Source organism: Ceratotherium simum, chromosome 21 (assembly GCF_057802395.1).
Source record: "Ceratotherium simum simum isolate JZ-2026a chromosome 21, ASM5780239v1, whole genome shotgun sequence".
NCBI lineage: Eukaryota > Metazoa > Chordata > Mammalia > Perissodactyla > Rhinocerotidae > Ceratotherium > Ceratotherium simum.
This window is the reverse complement of record NC_141920.1, coordinates 26,421,579-26,445,853: the sequence shown is the minus strand read 5'-3', so window position 1 is coordinate 26,445,853 and position 24,275 is coordinate 26,421,579. Positions and strand designations below refer to the sequence as shown.

Genomic DNA, 24,275 nt, shown 5'->3' with positions numbered 1-24,275 from the left:
AGGGTCAGATGGGACCCAGGCGGATGGTTGCGGGGGTGGCCACCCGGATGGATGGACTCATGGTTTTCTGTGGGAAGATGGCACCAGAGTTAGCCCCCAGCATGCTGGGGGGAGGTGTCGTGATGGGCTCTGGCAGCTGCCCCTGGGGCTTGCTCACGTGGCGAGGGCAGCAGGTGGAACTCGGCGGGGAGGCCAGGGCTCCAGAGGGAGGCCTTGTTGCTTGGAGACGCCCAGCAGGGCCCACTGTTGGGTCATCCGGCAGGAGTCATCTGCCAGACCCTGTACAGGCTGGATGTTGGCAGCTCTTCAGTGGATGAATAAAGGAATGAATGGATGGGTGAGGATGGCTAATCCCAGGCTCTCCAATGGGACTAGGACTTTCTTAAGGATAAGATCATCCTCTGTGCCTACCACGAAGCTTGCTTGCCAGAAGTTAAGTGCTAGTGAGTGTTTGTTGAGTGACTAAATGACTGAATACATGAATGAGTAAGGTTGGCTGATCTGTGAATGCCCCACCAAATTATCAGTTTCTTGAGGGCAGGCTGTGAGTCTAATTAATCCTCATGAGTCCAGTGCCTTTCATCTTTACCACATGGTAGTTACTAATGAACGTATGTTAAATGACACAAATGAATGAATGATTGAATGATTGGATGGGTAGATGGATGGCTTGTGGATAAGATTTACAGGAGGGGGACAGAGAGGCTTGAAGCCAAAGCATTAGGTTTACCTCATTGCTCTGGGATTAGGGGTCAGAGAGAATTCAGCTCAAATCCCCCTGTCCTCACCACCTCGAGAAATGGCAGCACAGTCCATGCAGTCGCTCCGGCCCCAGCCCTTGGAGTCCTCCTTGACTCCTCTGTCCTCATCTCCCACAACCGTCTGCCAGGAAATCCTGTCAACACTTCCAGACTCTGACCACGTCTAACAACTCCTCCTCAGCCCCCGCCGTCTTGACCTGAATTATTGCAGGGGTGTCCTACCCGGTTCCTCCCTGGGTTCTGGTCCTCTGCGGCCTCTTCCCTCGCCCACCTACACTCTCTTTTGCACACAGCAGCCTGAGCAGGCGTTTTAAGACACAAGTCAAATCCGGACACTCCTCTGCTCAAAACTTCCCAAAGTTTCCCATGGCACGCGGAGGAAGAGCCAGACTGTGTGACGCCTCCCAGGCCCCGCAGGTCCCCTGGTGTTCCCTCCGACCTCACCTCCTACCTCTCCGGCCCTCGTCAACTCCCCTGCAGCCACAAAGATCTGGGGTGGGGTGGGTCTGGGCCCCACAGTTCAGGGGCCATGAGCTCTGAGACAAAGGCCCCTTCCACTCCCAGCACTCTCCCTCTAGGCTGCGGCCATGCACAGGGTCCTTTGCAAATTTCACAGATGCCCTGGGGCCGTCTCGTGCACCGTCACTCTAAGCTTTAGTTCAGGGTGACAGCTTTCCCGGGTCAGGGTCCTCTCTCAGGGTTCATGCTCCCCTTGGGGATGTTTGTAGAATATCAATCACTTTGAAATGTACTTTTCTAGTACTCCTGGTCTTGTGTGACCAACTGGGATTTTGTTACTTTTGGTCAAGTTAATTGGAGAAGAGTGAGTGCTGTTGGGAGGAGCAAGCCTATTGTCCTTGGTTCTTTGGAGGTCTGCACTTGGGGGTGGGGGTGGCAGTCCCGCCCCACCACGGGTTGTGGTTCTCAGAGTCACCGAGTCTAAAGAAATGACGCCGTGGAGGGTGTAGACATTCCGAGCCTGGAGCATGACAAGGGAGGAGGAGGGCACAGCTCAGGGAGAGCCCTGGATTTGGAGCCAGCTTGAAGCATAATCATGTGGTGGTTGAGAGCATAGACCTCTGAGTCACACAGACCAGGGTGCCAATCCTGGCTCTCCCTCTTGGCAGACTCAGTTTCCAGTTCTGTAAAAGGAGGGCGATAATAGGCCTAGGCCTCTGGACAATACCACACCCTCTCCATCCCAAGGCCTAGTCCACACTTCCTCCTCCAGGCAGCCCTCCCTGACTGCCCCCAGCCCCTTGGTCTCTTCCCCCTCCTCACTCCTGCAGCACTGACTGCCACGGCCAGATCCTTGTCTGCCTTGGGAAACTCTGTCTCGTGCCAGGAAGCTCAAGGTGGCACTGGGGTGAGAATCTGGGCTCATCTTGCCAGCTGTGTGGTCCTGGGCAAGCTCCTTCACTTCCTTGAGCCTTCATTTCCTCCTTTGCAAATGAGGAGTATGTCTATCGGGGCTGTAGTGAGGATTAAAGGGAATTGTGCTCAGAAACTATGTTGCTATGATCGCTGCCATCCTCATCCTCATCCTCACCTCTCTGGGCCTCAGCTTTCTCACCTGTAAAACCAGGAAGCTGGCGAAATGAATGACACCAAATACGAAGAACCCAGAGAAGGTGCCTGGGAAAGGGCAGATCACAGCGTGTCAAGGAGCCACCTCTCTTTTTTTTTTTTTGGTGAGGAAGATCGTCCCTGAGCTAACATCTGCCAGTCCTCCTCTTTTTTTTTGCTGAGGAAGACTGGCCCTGGGCTAACATCCGTGCCCATCTTCCTCTACTTTATATGGGACGCCGCCACAGCATGGCTTGACAAGTGGTGCGTCAGTGCGCGCCCGGGATCTGAACCGGCGAACCCCGGGCCGCCGCAGCGGAGAGCGCGCACTTAACTGTTTGCGCCACCGGGCTGGCCCCAAGGTGCCACCTCTCTTGAGCATGTTGGCAAATGTGAGCACGGCTGTTTCAGCAGCTCTGGCAGGCACCAACTGAGGGGCTGAATGGCAGCCGAGGCCGTGATGGTCCAGAGCCTGGAGGGAGCTTGTAGACGGCTGATCAGATGGTGGGCTTTGCTTTTGTTCATTCAACAAACAAATAAAGTGGCTAAAGTCATAGAGAGATGACTAAGTGCCAAGCCCCATGGGCTCTGGGGGCCAACGGAGAGCAGCCGGGCAGGTTCCTTATCCTCAGGGAGCTCACAAGACCATGGGAAACTGACAGCCTCACCTATCCCTGCCATGAGCATGTGATCGTGCAGCGTGGCCCTGGCCGTGACGGGGAGGTGGGGGTGCTGTGCAGGGGCTCAGTGGAGGGAGCCCTGGCCAGTGGGGAGGAGGAATCAGAGAAGAGGCCTCTCGGAGGTGGAGGTTGAGCCGACATTGAAGGGAAAGGCTACAAGCTAGCTGGGTGTCCGTCCCCGCACTCCCCTGGCTGGTGCTCCCAGAGAGGGCGCTGGAGGAACGGGGGACGCTCCTCTGTAAGCAGCTAGCTCCAAGCATGGTGGTGCTGACATTTATTTGGGGGCCTAATTCACAGTGCTAAGCCTGCTCCGTGCATGATCTCCTTCTGCCCTCATGCTATACGTGAGGGGACGGGGACCCAGGGAAACCCAGTGGCCTACATGCGAAGTCCCAGCCAGATGAGCCGAGCTGCCCTCCCAGCAGGCTCTCTTGCCCTCTCCAGAGTGGTGAGCTGCTGTCTCCTTTGGAAGATGGAGCTGTCCGACTACCAAACCTCATCCGTTAGCAACTCCTTTACTATTTCAAAAAAGTTCCCTTACAATAAGCTTCATTATCTTTTGGGGGGCATTTTGAAAATGTGATGAAAGCTTTGGTTTGTCTGTTCAGAAAAAAAAAAAAAAGTGCCTAGTTCAAAAATGTTGCTCCCAGTAGCAGGATTAACACGGTCCTCCCACGGCGTGCCCACTGACACAGCTGACAGCCCTGCTCTCCTGGGTAATTAAAGCTTTCAAGGAGTGTGACCTGGATAAAAATTTGTTTATGCACTCAACTGTTATCTCCTGCGGGCCCACTATGTGCCGGGCACTGTGCTCGGCTCTAGGCAATAACAGACCCCTGCTTCCAGTAGCTTATTGTCTGGTGACAGAATCAGAACAAGACAAAATAAACCACACACGAAATAATTACAAATTGTATTAAGGGGGAAAAGCGGGTGAGATTGGGAATAGCAGGGGGCCCACTTAACACCAGGGCTGGGGAAGGTCTCTCGAGAAGGTGAAATTTGAGCTGAGTCCAGGAGGGGAGATAGACTCAGCCCTGGGTGTAGACGGAGGAAGGCGAGCCTGGCAGACGGCACCGCAAGGGCAAAGGCCCTGTGGTGGGAAAGGGCTCAAGTTGGAGGAACAAAGGAAAGCAGGTGGGGCTGGATCTACTGGGTGAGAAGCTGGCATTGGTGTGCCCCAGTAGAGGCCCCCTCACATCCACGGCTCCAGGGAGGGGCTGTCCAACAAGAGAGGAGGCAGGAGCCTCCCCTGGCAGGACCGAGGGCCATGCAGGCTTTTGCGCAAGAGCGCCCTCCGGTGGCCGTCGGGGCGGTGGCTGCCCCCACTCCACTGGCTCTAAGGCAGCTCAGGTCCCCAGCTGAGGGCGAGGTCCTCGTACTCCAGAGGGCAGCAGAATGGGTGGAAACATAAAATGCAGACCCCTGCGTGAGATGCAGGAGGGTCTCGGGCCGGCCGGTTTAGTCCATTCCTTGAGAATGCTCTTCTTGGGAATGGGATGACTTGTTCGTTTAGGCATTCATTCATCCCATTCTTTGTAGAAATATGTATTTTTAACAATCATAGAGGACTAGAGACTGGAACTTTAACCCAAAGACAAATTTCCTTGAAAACGGGCATGGGGTGGGAGGGTGGTGGGGTCCTCTCCTGAATGGAATACGGGGTTTGACAAAGGCTGGTGGCGATGCCTCTTCTGGGTTCTGGGGTGGCCTGGAAAGGGGAAGGGAAAGCGGAAAAGCTGGAGTTTCTGGGGGCACTGCAGTGTTGTGGGGGGATGGGTGGTGCTTGTAAAAATGCAGATTCCTGGGCCACCCCTGAGCAATGGAGTCAGAGTCTCTGGAGGTGGGACCTGGGAACAAGCTTCTGGGTGATTCTGGTGAGGACCACTTAGCTGAAATAAGAGTGATGATACCAGCTAACATTTTTTGAGTGTGGACGGTGCTCAAGGGGCAGTCTAAGGGTTGCCAATTTCACCTCACTCCGGGGGCCGGGGTAGCATCAGTGCTTCACCGTAATCCCTTATGTAACCCTCCACACAGCCGTTTGAAGTAGGTACTGTCATTATTGGCCTCCCTTTGCATAGGAACAGAGAAGTTGAGTAAAATCCCTAAAGTCACCCAGCTGGGGCAGAGTGGGGCTGAAGCAGGAACCAGGCAGCAAGACTCACGGGAGGGAGATCAGAGGAGCTGTCGCTCATCCTCCATCCACTTCCCCATCCCACACCCACGCTGCTCCCCAACACGATCACACACCCCCCACAGGCGTTGCGAGGAGAAGCAGGAGGAATACAGCAGACTCATATCGAGCCCCGACTCTGTGCCAGGCTCTGCTCCAAGCATCTTTGAGATTAATTTGGTTAATCCTCCCGATAACCCTTGAGGATTGCACTGTTATTGCCCCATTTTGCAGACGCAAAGCCTGAGTCACAGAGAGATGGAGTCACTTGCCCAAGGACACACAGCTGGTAAGTGTGGAGCCAGGACTTGAAGCCAGGCTCTCTGGCTCTGTAGGCTCTATCTTGTCTCTGGATGGATTTGCTCACAGCCCTTGTCCTTCATCCCGTGCTCTGTGAGACTGTATTGTCCAGTGGCATTTCCTCTTGTTTCTACAAATGCCACTGAAGACTCCGTGGGACACACATGGCAAATATCACAGATGTTCAATGAGCTTGAGTTGATCCACCAGGGGGAGTGAGGACTGCAGAGCTCACCGTAAGCATGAACGCTCTGGACCACAAGGGGTTGGGCACCAGCCCCTCAAGCCCAGAGTCCTCCCCAGCAGAGGTGTTCTCAGGAGGAAAGAAGGAAGGCAGGTCACTCACAATGACCAGCCGTTCAGAGCCACACCAGCCTCGAAGGTCAGCTGGTGAGGAGGAGGAAGTGTGCTTGAGTTCTTGCCCTTATAACACACTTACGTCTCTGATCGTCAATTTCAAACTTCAACAGCTTGACTTGTCTTCTCTCTCTTGCCGCCCTCCCCACCTTACTCACAAGGGCCCAGGTCTCCTGTCACTCGGTCTCCTTCTTCTCTCCCAAGTCTTCATCATAAAACCTCAGCCGTTTCTCTGCCACCTGTTTCAGTCTCTTTTCTATTCCCAACTCCCCATTTCCTTCTTTCACTAATTATCCTCAATGGGAACATCTCAGAATTTTCTCACTTTTTAAAAATTGGAATCTAAGTTTTCACGGTAATACTTAGAACAGAGCGAGGCTGTCCTGCAGTAACAACAGAGCCCTGAAGCCTCGGAGGCCTAACACAATCAAGTGTGATGCTTCACTCCCACAGTCACCCCATGTTCCATTTTGGAGCCACACCATCTGGAATGCCGATCTCCACAGTCACCAAGACAGGCCGATGAGGGTTGGCAGATGGGCAGGATGTCAGTCAGGGCCAGGCTGAAAAGCGGTGTGCATCACTTCCTTCACATTCCACTGGCCAGACATTCTGAGCCCCAGTCTCCTCGTCTGCAAAACCCCCCTCTCAGGGGAGTTTGTGGGGATTAAATCAGCTAATGCACGTAAAACATGTGCCTATCACAGTGCCTGACACACAGTCAGGGCTCAAGAAACTTAAGCTGGTACTATCATTCACGCCACTGTTTCCTGGAATAGCATCTCAAGCAAATTATTTGAGCCTCACTTCATCATTGGAAAGAAAAGGGGGCATAATAGTAGCACATGCAGCATGATTGAGAACACAAAATAATGTCTACAAGACCCAGCACATGGTAGGTGCTCAAGAAGTGTTCTGTCCTGCGTTAGTTTCAAAGTCTTTCCAGAGGGAATCATTGGTTCCTGTGCAGATCAACCAGGATCCAGGAGTGGGACACAAGAGAGAATCAGTAACAGCGTCAGTCAGGGCTCGATCAGTACAGAACCACCATGAGTGAGGTATACAATGAGGGATTTATTCTCGGGACCCTTATCCCTATGACCCACGGAACTGTGGGAGTGGGTCACGTGGGCTCAGTTGGACAGTTGTTTTGCGTCTGCTGCTGGAGCCTGAAGTCAGCAGGGCAGACAGGAAGGGAAGATGGATGTGAAGTGAGGAAGAGCAAAGACAAACTGGAACCTGCATCAGTGTCTCCCCACCTCCAAGCCTCCAAGGTCAAAGATGCAGGGGTGCCGGGGAGGGTTCCTGCTCCTCTGGTGGGCGCAGTGGAGAGCCCCAGCACTTGATACGGCAGTGGAGCAGGAGCCAGAGACGGGGTGCTGGTCCAGACCCTGCCACTACTTGGGCGTGACCCTGAATGCAAAGTAGCCAAGACCAGTCACAACCCCACAGCCCTCTTGAGCATTGACAGTAACGTGGCACAGAACCCACTGCATGGCATCCTCCTCTTTGCGACTCAGTCGTCTAAGCTATGAAATGGGAGACTTGCACCAGCTGGGTCTTTGTTTCAGAGGAAAACTCTCTCCCCAGGAAGGGCACCATTTTACTGATGCTGGAGCTGACATTTATTATCTCAGTTTCTGTGGTCAGGAGTATAGAAATGGCTTAGCTGGGTGGTTCTGGCTCAGGGTCTCTCATGAGGCTGCAGTCAAGATGTTTTCCAGGGCTGCATTTTCCAAAGGCTTGACTGGGGCTGGAGAATCCACTTCCAAGATGATTCACACCCATGGCTGTTCGCTGGAAGCCCCATTTCCTTGCCACTGGGTGTCTCCATCAGGCTGCTTGAGTGTCCTCCCAACATGGCAGCTGCCCTCCCCCAGAGTAGGTGATCAGAGGCAGAGAAAGAGGGAAGCCACAGAACCTTTTATGACCTAGTCTTAAAAGTCACCCTCCATCACTTCCTGCCATATTCTCTTCACTAAAGTGAATCACTAAATCCACCCCTCACCCAAGGGGAGAAGAATTACCCCCACTTCTTGAAGGAACATCAAGGAATTCATGAACATGTTTTAAAACCACTCTACCCCTCTCCATTCCAGATAGTACCCTGGGTATTGCCTTCAATGGCCAAAGGCCCAGGACACGTTTTCCTAAGCAAATGAGGCTCCTGTCCTCAGGTGAATTTTTCAGCCTCCCTGGAAGGTACAGGCGGCTGCAGTCCAGTGTTTGGGTTTTGTATTGTTGTTGTGATTGTTTAATAACAATTTTCCCTTCCCACTACATTCCAACAAGGTAAAAGCAAAAATACTCTAGTCGAAGAGGAGACGAGGGGCTCAGTTTCAACACCTCTGCCCTCTGTCAGCATCTCCTCCAGCGTCGACAGGTACTTCGCCTGGTGTGTGAGCTGACTTTAGACAGCGTGGAATAACCAAATCATGAAGGCGAAATGTTTTTGTTCTCTCTTTAGTTCTTTTTCCTTTCTTCTGATTGCAGCAGAAAGAAAGTCCTGGCAGGGAGCTAGCCTGTCTTTAATACCTTGGCTGGTGCTGCTGTAATCTCTCTTTTGAGAGGCAGAGAACAGAGAGAGACCCTCCAATTCTTCTTCTCACCCCATTATCCAGGAAAACTTAACATTTTTGTTTGTTTGTTTCATTCGTGTCTACTTTGTGGTTACCTTCTATTTCTGAAAGTTGATGCTAAGCCTTTTAACTGAAAATTGTCAAGTTTCCTATTATAATAGATTTCTTTAACTAAAAATAGGGAAACAATTTAAAGGAGAATATTAAGTAAATAAAAGTAATGGCAGCTGGTGTGTTGCAGAATCATGGAGGTTTATGTGAAAAACTGGAATCTAGAAGCTTAGGGACCCTTCCTCCAATGCCTGGCCAGCCTGGCTACTGGGTACCCTGAAGCCAAGACCCCGGGGACCCTAGCCATGCAGCAGCACACACACATATGCCCTGTGACTACTAGAGGGAGCTGTTGCATGACAACTCAGTCATCTTGAAGATTAAAACTTATTTAGCAGTAACCCTATTTAAATGCAGGATCTTATTTAATCCTCACAGAGATGAGGCCTCTAAGGTCAGAGGTCATACAGCCTGTGAGCAGTGGATCCAGGACTCAAATCTCAGCTCTCAAACTCCAGAACTCAAGTTCTTTGCCAGGGGTTGCACACTCATGAGCCTCCAGCCAGATCTGGCACCTTGTTTTTCATTTTTACTTGAAATTGCTTTAAATGCTGATCATTCTCCAATTGGGTGCTGATCGTAAATGCATCCACCATGTCCCCCAGTCCCCATCACACTGTCAGGGAAGAGGGAGAATCCCCCTCCGCCCTTTCCCTTAAGGTTTTTCTGGCTGGCCAAATAATTAACAAGACAGGTTAGCAGGAGAAAATAATACCAAGTTTAATAACATGTATAAATGGGAGAAACCAGGAAACTGAGTTTCTCCACACAATAGCAGTGATTCTCGTCTTAAATACTATCTTCAGCTAAAGACAAAGGAGGATGTTGGGGGTGGTAGTAGTTTGGGATTTCACAGGGGAAGAAGACAATTTACATGAAGAGGGAAATGTAAATGTTTGTCAGACAATGCTTTGCAGGGCCACCTATAGAGAATGTGGCTGGAGAGACAGGAATTACAGTAATCAAGAGTATGTACATTTAAGTCTTCTTCTTCCGTCCTGATAAGAGTTTTCACAGATAAGGTCATCCCCCCCTCTTCCCACTACACAGAGGGAGATAGCTTTACAAATGTAAATATTTGGTATACAGGATTTTGTTAGGAATGGGCTTAGCGAGGACCCTGCCGGTCTGTCTACACCCAGAGTTAAATTCCTTTAGGCAGTTTGGGGGAGGTCAAATGTCTGTCAGAGAAAATAATCAAGGTAAAGAGATATATTTCAGGGTGGCCAATTTTGATCTCCCACAACACCAAGTTGTCTTATGCTACGGAATGCTTGGCTCACAAAGGAAGAGTTGCCAGATTTACCAATAAAAATACGGGACGTCCAGTTAAGTTTGAATATCAGATAAACGACAAACAATATTTGGTGTAAGTATGTCCCAAATATTGCATGGGACATACTTACACTAAAAAATTATTCATCTTTTATGTGAAACTCAAATTTAACTGGGCTTCCTGTGTTTTATCTGACAACTTTACCCCACGGGCATTTGCGTCTATAACTCCCACCGCTCTGCACTCCATTCCCCCACAGAGGGGAATATTCATTGTGCTAGTTCTGAGTGGGGCCCAGAGCAATGACAGATCTGCAGCAGCTCCAGGCCGCAGTTCCAGCAGCAGAGTTGCTTGAGCCATGTGATCAGGCTGACTTCGTGGTACTAGAAGTATCTGTGATAGATGAAGATGCCATGTGGAATTTCCGACAAACCCCAATAAAGGAGTCACAGGAAGACCGGTAGAGTTCTGGAGCAAGGCCATGCCATCTTCAGCAGAAGATGCGAGAAAAACATGCTCCTAACATGCTCCTGGGCCGTGGTAGAGAAGGGGCACCTGACCACAGGGCACAAGTGACCAGAACTGCCCATCATGCACCAGGCACTGTTATCCACCAAGTCATAAGGTCAGCAGGACCGACAGCAACCCATCATCAGGTGGAAGAGGCACATCTGGTTTGGGCTCAAGACGGTCCAGGGAGCATGAGTAACCTGCATGAATAGGTGGTCCAGACCCCCCCATGTCACCTATGTCACCTACTAGTGTTGCACTGACACTACTCCCTCAGCTCACAAGTAAGCCACCTGAGGCGTTCCCCGTGACCAGCTGATGGGGAGGAAAACCCTGAGCTTGGCTCATGAACGGGTCTGCTCGGTACATTGGGATAAGCTGAAGATGCTAGCACTTTCACACAGCCCCGCTCAGGGGTCACCCTGAAAGACAGCAGTGAGAGGAAGTCCTCCCCGCGGGCAAAGCTTCAGGCTGTGCACTCGGTCAACCACTCTGAGAAAAGAGAGAAACGGCCAAATATTTATAGTCTCATGGGCTGAGGCGAACAGCTTAACGGTTTAGTCAGGGACCTGGAAGAAACAAGATTTAAAGATGGGGGCTGCCAAGGCTGGTCTAGTAACTGCCACTGAAGGTCTGACCTGTCGACCACAGGGACCAACACTGAGTTCCTGATACGGTACCATCTGTTCAGGCGACCAGCCAGCAGCTGGACCAGCGGAGGTGCTGGGGATTAGGGCAATTTACAGTGGACAGTAGAGGGAGATCAGGAGGTTAGGAGATGGTGAGTTAAGGCCTCGTGATGAACTGCAACATCAGGGATCCTAGATAGTCTAGTAAGTTTCCATGAATTGTGACTGTATCAGTTCGCTGGGGCCGCCATAACGAAATACTGCGGACTGAGTGGCTTAACAAGAGAACTTTATTTTCTCCCAGTTCTGGAGGCTGGAAGTCCAAGATCAAGGTGCCGGCAGGTTGGGTCCTCTGAGGCCTCTCGCAGATGGCTGCCTTCTTGCTGCCTCCTCACATGGTCATCCCTCTGTGCCCGTGACCCTGAGGTCTCTCTGTGTGCCCTAATCACCTCTTCTTATAGGGACACTAGTCAGATTGGATTAGGGTCCACCTTAATGACCTCATTTTAACTTAATCACTTACCTAAAGGCCCTGTCTCCACTATCGTCACATTCTGAGGTACTGGGGGTTAGGGCTTCAACCTATGAATTTGGGGGGAGCACAAGTCAGTCCGTAGCAATGATCAACCAGAATCCTGGGCCAGCTGTGCCTGGACAGAGTGAATTTACTGTGAAAAGCAAGGTGAACCGAGCAGTGCAAGGGGTGGACTGTAGACACTGGCAGTGCCCCCCCATCCCCTCTACTGGGCACTGACCCCGCTGCTGTCAGCACTACCACTAACAGCTCACAGTCCTCCCTCTCTAGAGAATCGCCTTCAACTGACAGGTGCCCTCTCACCCCCTTGAGGGTTAGCCCACAGCCGAGACGGACTGACATGAGGCTGAAAAGGCCAGCCCTCGGGCCTTGGGGTGGAACCATCTGCGGTGTGCTCTTATGCTCCCTTTCCTAACAGGGTCGTCAGAGCTGCGGTGGAAACAGCCAGAAGGTACCATCAGGGAACTGAGGAGAGAGTGAATTCATGTGGGCGAGATGCCCATTATTGGAGACAACGGGAAAACTTACGGTATCATACATCCTGCGAAATGAAACACTAAAACTATATGTGCTGATGTGGAAAAGTCTCCAAGACACATTAATGAGGGAGGGGGGAACAAGGTGCAAAATGCAATGTAGTTGATCCTTCTGTGATTATTGTAAAAGGAGAAGCCCTTTCTGGAAGGACAGACCAGGAAGTGTTTACAATGATTAAAACTCCAGGAGTAGAGGGGTCGGGGGTGAAGAGACTGTGTGTCTAGGCTTCCCTCAATATCCTTCTGTACTGGTGGAATTTTATCCTGTACCTGTATGACTTTCCGCCAACATTTTATTATAAAAATATTCATACATACAGGAAATTGGAAACAATTGTGTAGTAAACACCCATACACCTACCACCTAGATTCCGTAATTAACAGTTTGATCTGCTTGTTCTCACGTATCCGCCTGTCTATCCCTCCTTCCCTCCATCCAACCATCTTAATTTTGGACGCATTTCGAAGTCAATTGTAGATAGCAGTTCACTTTATCTTTACACACTTCAGGATGCATTTCATTAACTAGAGTTCAATATTTGTTTTTTAACTTTAAGGCAAAATTTGTATAGAATGAAATGCACCAATCTTTAAGTCTATCTATGTGTCATTTTTATACCTATTTTTCAAACATTTTTTAAAAGCTTGCGGTACTGGCGTCCTTTGCTCCACTTTCTGCCAGAGTCCCGACGGTGTGCCATGCACTGTGGCCAGGTGCTGGGGCGACCTACTGGACAGGACAAAGTTGCAGTTCTCCTAAGCTCATTGTTTGGGGCGGGGACAGATGATAAGCATGTAAACGGTAGGTAAATAAGGTCACTGCAGGCTGTTTGGGGGGCTATGAAGGCCAAAAAGTGGGTGGATGTGATGGAGAGAGATTGTGGGGCTGAGGGTGGGGAGTCGAGGAAGAAAATGCAAGCAGGCCCCCGGAAGGAGGGAACATTTGAGCAGATGCCCGCATGGTAAGAAGATGTCGGGACACATCCCAGCCGTTTCCTGGGGCAAGGCTCTTTCCCTCCCCAAGCCTCAGCGTCCCCGTCTGTGTTACAGGGATGGTAAGATCTCTCCCTCACAGGGTTGTGCGGAGGACTAAACGAGGAAGTTGGTGTGCTTCACACGGGGCCCAGCACACGTGAGCATGCAGCGATTGTGAGCGGCTGGTCCAGCTGCCGCTGCTGCCGCCGTCGATGCTGTTAAATGCATCCTGAGCTCCTACCGTGTGCAGACCCGGCGCTGGGTGCTGTGGACGCAGGGGTGAGTCGGATGGGTGTCTTCTCTCATGGAATTCACAGTCTAGAGGGTGAGGCAGGTCCAGAACAGGGTGATCAGAGCTGCAGGAGAAATAACTGGAAAGCACCCTCATGGCACTAAGGAGGGAGTGACTTCCTCTGAGTGAGATGCCCAGGAAGGCTTCCTGGAGGAGGTGACACCTTAGGTAAAAGGACAATTAGGATGTCATCAGATGAGTGAGGGCAGGAGCACATTCCAGACAGAAAAACCAGCCCATGTGATAGCAGAGAAAAATGAACTGACGCCATGCATGCCGGGAAAAAACGCACTCAAGTGAATATAGCGGGAAGATCAAACAGCGGGTGGAGAAGGCGAGGCTGGAAAGAGGAGCTGGATCTTGGAGGAGCTCAGAGCTAAGGCTGAGAGCTGGACTTGCTCCTGAGAGCCACAGGGAGCCAGCGACAAGCTTTATAAAAAGATGGCGCTGTACACCCACCAGAAAGGCTAAAATTAAAAAGCCCAGCAACACCACACGTTGGTGCGGGGGGAGCAACCGGAACTCGCACGCACTGCAGGTAGAAGTGTGAAACGGTACAACCACCTTGCAGAGAGTTTTGGCAGTTTCTTGTAAAATTAATCATACCCCTACCCTATGACCCAACAATTCCACTCCAAGAGAAATGAAAACGTTTTCTCACAAAAAGATTTGTCCAAAAATGTTCAATAGAAACTATATTCATAATAGTCCCAAACTGGAAACAGCTCGGATGTCCATCAACAGGAGGAAGAGTGAATAAAGGCACCGTGATGTAGTCATACACTGAAACACTGTGTGTCCATAAAGGGAATGACCCACCAGTAGCTGCGACACGTGGATGAGTATCAACAACTATAGGCTGAGTGGAAGGAGCCAGACACAATGGAGCACATGCTGTGTGTTCCATTTACGTGAAGGCCAAGAACAGACAAAACTAATCTACAGTGGAAAAAGAAAATCAGAACCCACTTCCCCCGACCCCCATGGGAGCTCGGGGCAATTGGCTTCAAGGGGACATAAGGGAGTCCTCTGGGGTGATGGTGAAATTCTGTATCTTGATAGGGGTTTGGGTTACACAGGTGTATGCATTAGTCAAATCTCAGCAAATGGACCCTTAAGATCTGTGCTTTTCATTGTATATTGAAATGTTGTCCGTTACAGCCCACAGACCAGGCAGTCCCTAGGATCACTTTAATGGTTCCAGAGAGTTCTCCAGCTAAAGATGGGTGCCACATCTGTGGGGCAATGTTGACAATCTTATCAGAAGGGACAGTCCCACTGTGCTTAATGTTTTTCTGCTTCTTTCAGCCCTTGAGGGCTGTGACAGTCAGGGCAGAGGCAGCAGGTGCCCCTCAGTCTGGGCCTGTCTGGGCTGAAGGGTCAGGTCCACTGCAACCCTCAGACCCTTCCAGTCCCCAGTTGCCTCGGCAATATCATCACCAACGTTTTTTTGGAAACAGACCCAGGAAGCCAATCTTGGGGGCCAGGGCAGACATGGCACCCACTTCCCCACTGGCATGCAACTTTGATTTCATTGGGTCGAATTTGGGGTCACAGAGGAGGTGGCTGGTGTTGGATGGACCTGGTGCTGGACGACCAAAGAAAGGTGCACCTTGGCCTCCTGGAGCCAAAAGCCGAGCTGCAAACCAGTGCTGAATGCTAGGTGATGACACAGTGCTGAAGTGCTGCGGGGAGGGGACTGACGCCTGCAACTTAGTCTGAAATGTGATAAACAAATAAGAAGATGGGCAGAATTTAGGTGGTGGATAGACAGTGTTACCCGTAAAACTAACTTTGCTCTGTGTTTGAAAACTTTCATGAGAAAATAGCGGAGGGAGGGAAGATGGCACTGGCCACAGTGTGGAGAGGAAATTTGAGGGGGCCAGGCCAGACTCAGGGAGACCAGCGAGGAGCCAGCTGCAGCTTCCCAGGCAAGAAATGATGAGGCCTGAGGTGAGGCCCGGCAGTGGGAGTGGAGAGGAGGGAGGCCAGAGACACCATTTGTGGGGCGACTCAGGAGGCTAGAGGGGGAGGTGAACAATGAGTGGAAACAGGCCAGAAGTCAGGGCCTCCATGCGAGGAAACCATGGAATGACCTCTCTCAGGAGCAGCAGAGAAGCAGAGTGGGACAGGAGGCGGGGGCACCCTAAAAATCCCTTTCCAACAGCAAAGGAAGACATTGAAAAGAGTTCCTGGGATGCCCCCACCTTCAGGTGGGTCTCCTGGTTCACCCACTAATTACCTCTTCTCCTCTCCTGGAGGACTGGGTGACTAAGTGAGCAAATGTTAGCACAGGAACCTAACCCCATGTGGGTGACTTCCAGGGAGGTGCCGATGGGTCTGCCCACTCCCCTCCAGGCCCCCAGAGAGTTGAGACAAGCACAGAGCAAGACATTTGCAGTCTAGGGAGGTTGCAAGTCCTGAAAAAGTGCAAAGAGGTTAGAGAACTCATTTCGTTTGGGTTTCGGAGCCTTTGCTGGTGCCAGCGGACACAGCTGCCCATGTTGCCACCAAAATGGGTCTTCTTCTCACCGCAAAGACAAGCCAACAGTCAACAGGCAAGGAGAGAAAGGGTTTTTTATTACAGCTCGCTAGCAAAGGGGAAGATGGCAAACTAATGTCCCAAAGAACCAACTACAAAATTTTGAAGCAGTTATATAGGGCAAATGGGCTGAAAAGGGGGGTCTCAGAATGTTGACCATCTGGTGTAGCAGACCTTGAGATCCCAGATCATCTCTTTCTCCTGCCATTGGTTATGGAGACCAGCACAGGGCTCTTTCCCAGAGGTCATCCCATTCCTGAGAAAACTTTAAGAACAAAGTTATTGCCTTATCTCAATAGAGAGGTTTATGTCTAAGCCAGGGCCAGGAAAATAGCAGAGCATGCATATTTCTCACAAGCAGATGCTTACTTATCTAGGCCTCGTGCAAACTAACACATTGCTGACACGTAAGGGGGTGTCTGGTGAATCAGGGTCATTTACAGTTCCAACATGGCTTCCTTCAACAAGATGGCTTCCCTTATGCTAACCTGTGTTAACCATTGGTTGTATCTATCTCAGCTACTTAGGCGGCACTAACAATTTCCCCCTGTCAGTTATACCCCCAGCATAATCATATGCTGGTGTAGGGAACAGGGCCGTCGTGTCCAGTCTGGCTACTTCCTGCTGTAGGGCTGTTGGGCGATGTGAGGGGACCATCGCGTGGAAGAGATTCACTCTCTTCTTAAAATGAGCCGGGGGTGCCTAAGGGGGAACGATCGCGCTATTGACTTGGGAACCTTGGTGGTTAAGTGAATACACATTTTATTCCAATTTTAATGGCTAAATATATTAGTAAACCTATTAATACTAATGTTAGGCCACCTTTTATGATACCCACAAGAATAGATTGAATTCCTACCAGTATCCAGGAGAAAAGGTTGGTAAACCAGTCACCTCTTCTTGACAGGAAAGGGGTCTGATGATTTAAGGTTGTCTGTATCCAGGCGGCTTGTTATTTTATTAATCCTGGTTTCTACTTGAGAGGATGTATTGATATAAGTGCAGCAGGTGGTGTTAGCCACCAGGCGTATACCTCCTTGTTCTGCAAGGATGTAATCCGGGGCTATTCTGTTATCCAAGACTGCTTTGGCTAAAGAGTCAAGAGAGGTTTGTAAATTAGTGTCAGAGCGGTTTCATTAGCTATAATTTCAAGAGTACGAGGTAAGTTTCAAAGAACGTGTTTGCGGGCTGCAACTCCCCACCCAGGTAACAGACTATACCCAGAGAAATAAGTGTCCCCATCAGGAATTCCACCAGGTAAATCTCGGCTGACTCTAGTGAGCAGTGTTAGGGAGTTTGTCCAATGTTTAGTTTCCTCAGTAGAATATAAGTTCAAAGGTGTTGTTAAGATACCCAATAGACATTGTCCTGAGTCCGCTGGGCTCCACTGACAGTTGTGTGCCCAGGGTATTCCGTTATGACTGCATGTGAATATATACCCTTCGGGGGGACAATACGCATGCTCAGAGTCTACGCTGATAGTGTAGCTTTTTCTACTCAATTGTGACCTGGAAAATTTGAGTCTGTAGGTTCTCCAGGGGTGATTTGGATTATAGAAGAGGATGGTTTGGTGTTTATAATAAGTTGTGTACCTACGCCAGATTTAATCATGATATCTGGGTTGCCCTTTTGAAACTTTGTACAGAAATAAAATCTGGCATCCAGGGAGGTGACATTGTTAATACAGATTGAAAAGTCTAAATTTTTTCTTTCAGTGGTATCTATGATGTTTGTCACCCACAGGAAATGGTGCCCATTAAAACGGAAGAACAGTTCTCGGCCCATTTCAGTTTCTCTAAACCAGGTAATGGGACCCACTGGGGAGACAGAAGTTAAGGCACAGGGCGGGGTGACAGTGCTGCCAGGTATTACATTGAGCACCCTCTTCTGCTGAATTATCTGGGGAGACTTAGTGTCTCATATTTGAGTCCATGAGTGAGAGCTCTCATTTGAAAATAACAGCAAGGAATATCTTAATTCTTGCTGACCAAAGCCATATGCTGGGATTTCAACTGGGGAAGTTGCACATATGGGAAGACATAACGTAGTTGTGTTGTTTTCTCTTTAAGGGTATAGTGAGGCAGGGAGGAGTTCCCTGTCTTTTGGTGGAGAACTGGCCTATTCTAACCTGGTATATAACTCTGGGTTATGGGCATTTTGGTCCAACCTGGAGGAAGCTGGGAAAAATTAGTACAGGGTGGACCAATGGATCTCCATGTGCAAGAACGGAAGAGGACTTGGGATGCAAACACAACAGTTAGTGACAATAGTAGATGATGCAATAGCCTGAGCCATACGGACCACAGCATGGTCTTTCCAGGCTAAAGTGACGGTAAAGAAAGAAAACAAATATAAAAGGCTAATGTTTTCTTCCTGAATACTAGTATTTTAACACTTTAAGGGCTCGATTTGCCAAGTATTCCTTTTATTACGAGGTATACTTTCCTGTGAGGTTGGATCAGCCTTTATCCGAGAGTGATGTATCCATGGCTTTATTCCTGCGAGCTTGACAGACGAGTGTGTGGTCAACAGTATGTCAAAGGGGCCGTCCATCTGGCAGCCAGTTGATTCTCAGGTCCTTGTTCCCTCCAGGTCCTCAGCAGTACTCGGTCACCAAGACGGAAAGGATGGAGGGACATATCAGACGGGTAAGCTGACCTGTTAGAGGCAAACTCATGACTAGAAGTTAATATAGAACTTAAATATTTGACATAAGCCGCGAGTGCCACGTGCTGTAGAGCTTCAGGCAATTCGCCAGAGAAAGAAGAAACCTGAAAAGGACAGCAGTATAAAATTTCAAAAGGGCTTATCTTAAGCCTACTTTGGGGAGCCACCCTAATCCGCAACAGGGCAATAGGCAAGGCTTTGTCCCAGGTGAGATGAGTTTCTTGACAGATTTTAGCAATGTTCTTTTTTTTAGGGTATGATTCATCTTTTCTGTTTTTCTGGTGGATTGGGGTCTCCAAGCTTAATGTAGTGTCCATTTAATATTTAATGCCTTGGAGCCCTGCTGTGTGACTTGAGAAACAAAAGCAGGTCCATTGTCACTCTGTGAGGTATTAGGCAGGCCAAATCTAGAAATGACCTCCTTCAACAGAATCCTGACGATTTCAGCAGCCTTCTCCAGCCAGGTGGGGAAAGCCTCTACCCACCCACAAAGGTATCCACAAATACCAGTAAATCGCGGTAATTTCCAGCAGCGCAGGGCATTTGGGTGAAGTTCATCTGCCAGTCTTCTGTCAGCCATTGCCCTTTGTGTTGGACTCCTAATTGAGGAGGGCCAGAGCAGTTTTGGGATTATTTTTTGCACAAATCATACAATTTTTAGTTACTTGTTGCACAGTCTTTTTTAAATTAGGTCCCACAGGGCCGGCCCCGTGGCTTAGTGGTTAAGTGCGCACGCTCTGCTGCCGGCGGCCTGGGTTCGGATCCTGGGTGTGCACCTGGGTTCGGATCCCAGGTGCACACCGACGCACCGCTCCTCCGGCCACGCTGAGGCCGCGTCCCACATACGGCAACTAGAAGGATGTGCAGCTATGACAGACAACTATCTACTGGGGCTTTGGGGGAAAAATAAATAAACAAAATCTTAAAAAAAAAAAAAATAAATTAGGTCCCACAATATATTTCTGAACCCACTGTAAAGTGCTGTCCCTCCCATAACGGGTGATCTCATGCCCTCGTCTCAGGAGCGGGTAGAGGAGTCTCAGGCATGAGAATTATCCCTTGGTCGTTAATCTTCCACCCTGTCTGTGGGTCTAGGTAAAACCCAGTCTTTTGCACGCCCCAATCCCTTTCTGAGTAGGTGGGTTGATAGTCAGACAAGTTTATTTGAGGAAGTAATGGGCCAACTATGGCTGAGCCTTTCGTTCTTGCTGCTTCCTTGGCTGCTTGATGAGCCAGCTGGTTTCCTTGAGTGATAGGGCCTTCACCCTTTCGGTGACCAGGGCAGTGTGTTATGGCCGCTTGTGAGGGCTCATTAATTGTCTCTAACAACTGTAATATTTCTACAGCATGTTGAATTTCTTTTTTGTCAGCGGCTAAGAGTCCCCTTTCTTCCTTTTTTTTTTTTTTTAATTTTTTGTTTATTGCAATAACATTGGTTTATAACATTGTATAAATTTCAGGTATACATCATTATACTTCTATTTCTGCATAGATTACATCATGTTCACCACCAAAATACTAATTACAACCCATCACCACACATATGTACCGAATTATCCCTTTCACCCTCCTCCCTCCCCTCTTCCCCTCTGGTGACCACCAATCCAATCTCTGTCCCTATGTGTTTGTTTATTGTTGTTATTATCTACTACTTAATGAAGGAAATCATACGGTATTTGACCTTCTCCCTCTGACTTATTTCACTTTGCATAATACCCTCAATGTCCATCCATGTTGTCACAAATGGCTGGATTTCATCGTTTCTTATGGCTGAGTAGTATTACATTGTGTATATATACCACGTCTTCTTTATCCATTCGTCCCTTGATGGGCACTTAGGTTGCTTCCAAGTCTTAGCTATTGTGAATAGTGCTGCAATGAACACAGGGGTGCATGTATCTTTACGCATTGGTGTTTTCAAGTTCTTTGGATAAACACCCAGCAGTGGAATAGCTGGATCGTATGGTAGTTCTATCCTTGATTTTTTGAGGAATCTCCATACTGTTTTCCATAGTGGCTGCATGAGTTTGCACTCCCACCAGCAGTGTATGAGAGTTCCCTCCTCTCCACATCCTCTCCAACACATGTTGTTTCCTGTCTTGTTAATTATAGCCATTCTGACGGGCGTGAGGTGATATCTCATTGTAGTTTTGATTTGCATTTCCCTGATAGTTAATGATTTTGAACATCTTTTCATGTGTCTGTTGGCCATCTGTATATCTTCTTTGGAGAAATGTCTTTTCAGGTCTTTTGCCCATTTTTTAATTGGATTGGTAGTTTTTTTGTTGTTGAGATGCATGAGTTCTTTATATATTTTGGAGATTAAGCCCTTATCAGATGTATGGTTTGCAAATATCTTCTCCCAAGTGTTAGGTTGTCTTTTCGTTTTGTTGATGGTTTCCTTTGCTGTGCAGAAGCTTTTTAGTTTGATGTAGTCCCATTTGTTTATTTTTTCTCTTGTTTCTCTTGCCCGGTCAGACATGGTGCTTGAAAATATGTTGCTAAGACCGATGTCGAAGAGTGTACTGCCTATGTTTTCTTCTAGAAGTTTCATAGTTTCAGGTCTTACATTCAAGTCTTTAATCCATTTGGAGTTAATTTTTGTGTATGGTGTAAGGTAAGGGTCTACTTTCATTTTTTTGCATGTGGCTATCCAGTTTTCCCAACACCATTTGTTGAAGAGACTTTCTTTTCTCCATTGTATGTTCTTGGCTCCTTTGTCAAAGATTAGCTGTCCATAGATGTGTGGGTTTATTTCTGGGCTTTTGATTCTATTCCATTGATCTGTGTGTCTGTTTTTGTGCCAGTACCATGCTGTTTTGGTTACTATAGCTTTGTAGTATATTTTGAAATCAGGGAGTGTGATACCTCCAGCTTTGTTCTTTTTTCTCAGGATTCCTTTAGCTATTCGGGGTCTTTTGTTGTTCCATATACATTTTAGGATTCTTTGTTCTATTTCTGTGAAAAGTGTTGTTGGAACTTTGATAGGGATTGCGTTGAATCTATAGATGGCTTTAGGAAGTATGGACATCTTAACTATGTTAATTCTTCCAATCCAAGAGCACGGAATATCTTTCCATATCTTTGTGTCTTCTTCAATTTCTTTTTTTTTTTTTAATTTTATTTATTTTTCCCCCAAAGCCCCAGTAGATAGTTGTATGTCATAGCTGCACCTCCTTCTAGTTGCTGTATGTGGGACGCAGCCTCAGCATGGCTGGAGAAGCAGTGCGTCGGTGCGTGCCCGGGATCCGAACCTGGGCCGCCAGCAGCAGAGCACACGCACTTAACCGCTAAGCCAGGGGGCTGGCCCTCTTCTTCAATTTCTTTCAGCAATGTTTTATAGTTTTCCGTGTACAGCTCTTTCACCTCTTTGGTTAAGTTTATTCCTAGGTATTTTATTCTTTTTGTTGCAATTGTAAATGGGATGGTATTCTTAATTTCTCTTTCTGCTACTTCGTTGTTAGTGTATAGAAATGCAACTGATTTTTGTATGTTGATTTTGTATCCTGCAACTTTACCATATTCGTTTATTACTTCTAAAAGTTTTCTGGTGGATTCTTTAGGGTTTTCTATATATAAAATTATGTCATCTGCAAATAGTGAAGAGTCCCCTTTCTTCCCATATTGCCCTCTGGGCATGGACCACTGAAAACGCATACCAGGAATCTGTATAAATATTTACCTTTTTTTCTCCCTGAGATAGTCGTAAGGCCCGGGTTAGGGCTATGATTTCTGCCTTCTGAACTGAGGCTCCTTAGACCTTTGGCTTCTATGGTCTCATGTGACGTCACGACTGCATATTCGGCGTCTCTGACCTAGATCCGTGCAGCTGCTGCCGTCCGTGAATAATTCCAGCTCAGGGTCTTCAGATGGTTGAGGCTTTAGGTCTGGCCGGCTGGAATAAACTATTTCTATAACCTGTAAACAGTTATGATCTGTTGCTTGTGAGATTTCACTGGAGAGTAAGGTGGTGGGACTCAGAGTTGAAGAGACTTGTCACCTGACACTTGGGCTGTCGAGCAGTATGGCCTGATATCTACCACTCTACCTGAGGTGAGCCGGTATCCTCCCTTCTGTTCCAGTAAGGTAAGGACACGATGGGGGACATAGACACTGGTGGGTCAGCCTAGAGTGAATGTTTCAGCTTCTTGTAGGATGTCACCAGTAGCAGCCACGGCTCTGAAACAGGGAGGCCAGCCTCTTACCGTTTGATGTAGTTGTTTGGAGAAATAGGCCACAGGCCTGGGAGGAGTCCCTAGCTGTTGGGTTAGCACCCCTAGGCTCACGCCCAGCCACTCACGTACATAAAGACTAATAGGATTTTCCAGGTCTGGCAGACCTAAAGCTGGGGCTGTTAACAGTTTGCTTTTGATGGTGTCAAATGCCAATTGACATTCTTTAGTTCAGTCCAGAGGTTCTGAGTCTAAGCCTTTTTAGGCCTCATATAGAGGTTTTACCGTAAGTCCATAATTAGGGATCCATATCTGGCAGAAGCTGGCCATTCCCAGAAACCCTCGTAATTGTCGGGGTCCTGGGAGAGCCCAGGCAGGCGATCGCCTTTTTCCAATCGGTCAATAACTCCCTTTGTCCTTTAGAAATAATCAGCCCTAGATAAGTGGCTTTTTGTTTGCAGATTTGTGCTTTCTTTTGAGAGACTTGATATCTGCATTTGGCCAGGTGATTTAGAGTTTTGATGGTATTTGTTAAGCATAGTTCATAAGATGGGCTCGCTACGAGCAGGTCATCCACATACTGTAACAGTCAACCATTCAAAAGCAAACAGCTGTTGAGCTTCCTCAGCCAGCGGGACACAGAAGAATGCATCTTTTAAGTCTGAAACTGAAAACTAACCATATTCTCCCAACATATTTGTCAATATAGTATAGGGGCTGTGTACCACAGGGTGTAAGTCCTGAACCGCTTCATTTATGGCACTGAGGTCTTGGACAAAGCAGTACTCAACGGAGTTAGGTTTTTTTACTGGGAGAATAGATGTATTGTATGGAGACTGGCAGGGCCTAATCGGTCCTGCCTCCAGGAATTTCTTAAAAATGGGTTGTGGGCCGGCCCGTGGCTTAGCGGTTAAGTGCGCGCGCTCCACTACTGGCGGCCCGGGTTCGGATCCCAGGCGCGCACCGACACACCGCTTCTCCGGCCATGCTGAGGCCGCGTCCCACATACAGCAACTAGAAGGATGTGCAGCTATGACATACGACTATCTACTGGGGCTTTGGGGAAAAAAAGGAGGAGGATTGGCAATAGATGTTAGCTCAGAGCCGGTCTTCTTCAGCAAAAAAAGGAAGATTAACACGGATGTTAGCTCAGGGCTGATCTTCCTCACAAAAAAAAAAAAATGGGTTGTGTGCCTCTTTGGGCCTCTTGTTTGAGCAGATCCTGTTTTAAATTAGGCTTGACTGTCTTTTCCTTTAACGATGTCTGTATTGGCTGGGCATCTTTTGCTTTACTTGGAGTCCCATTTGCCCACACATTGGGCCTTACCTCCTCGTAGATTTCAGGGGGTAATAGTTCTGGCTCCGATTCTGAGATTCCCAACAAGGCCATCTGTAATCTTAGAGATTGTTCCAGAGGGATTTGAATGTCTAGCTGTCCTGGAGTAAAAGTTACCTGTGCATTTAGTTTGCAAAGAAGATCCCAGCCCAAAAGTGAGATGGAGCCTTCTGGCAAATACAGGAAACTGTGTTTTAGAGTTCCCTCTCCTACTTCGCATTCTAATAGCTATAAAAGCAACCGACCTTGGACTTTGCCAGAAACCCCAGTTACTG

General features: G+C 48.6%; 1 pseudogene; it reads right to left on the bottom strand.

The window, feature by feature from the left end:
- Positions 1–4: 4 nt before the first annotated feature.
- LOC147914247 (large ribosomal subunit protein uL11-like) lies at positions 5–24,054 on the bottom strand (annotated as a pseudogene).
- Positions 24,055–24,275: the final 221 nt, after the last annotated feature.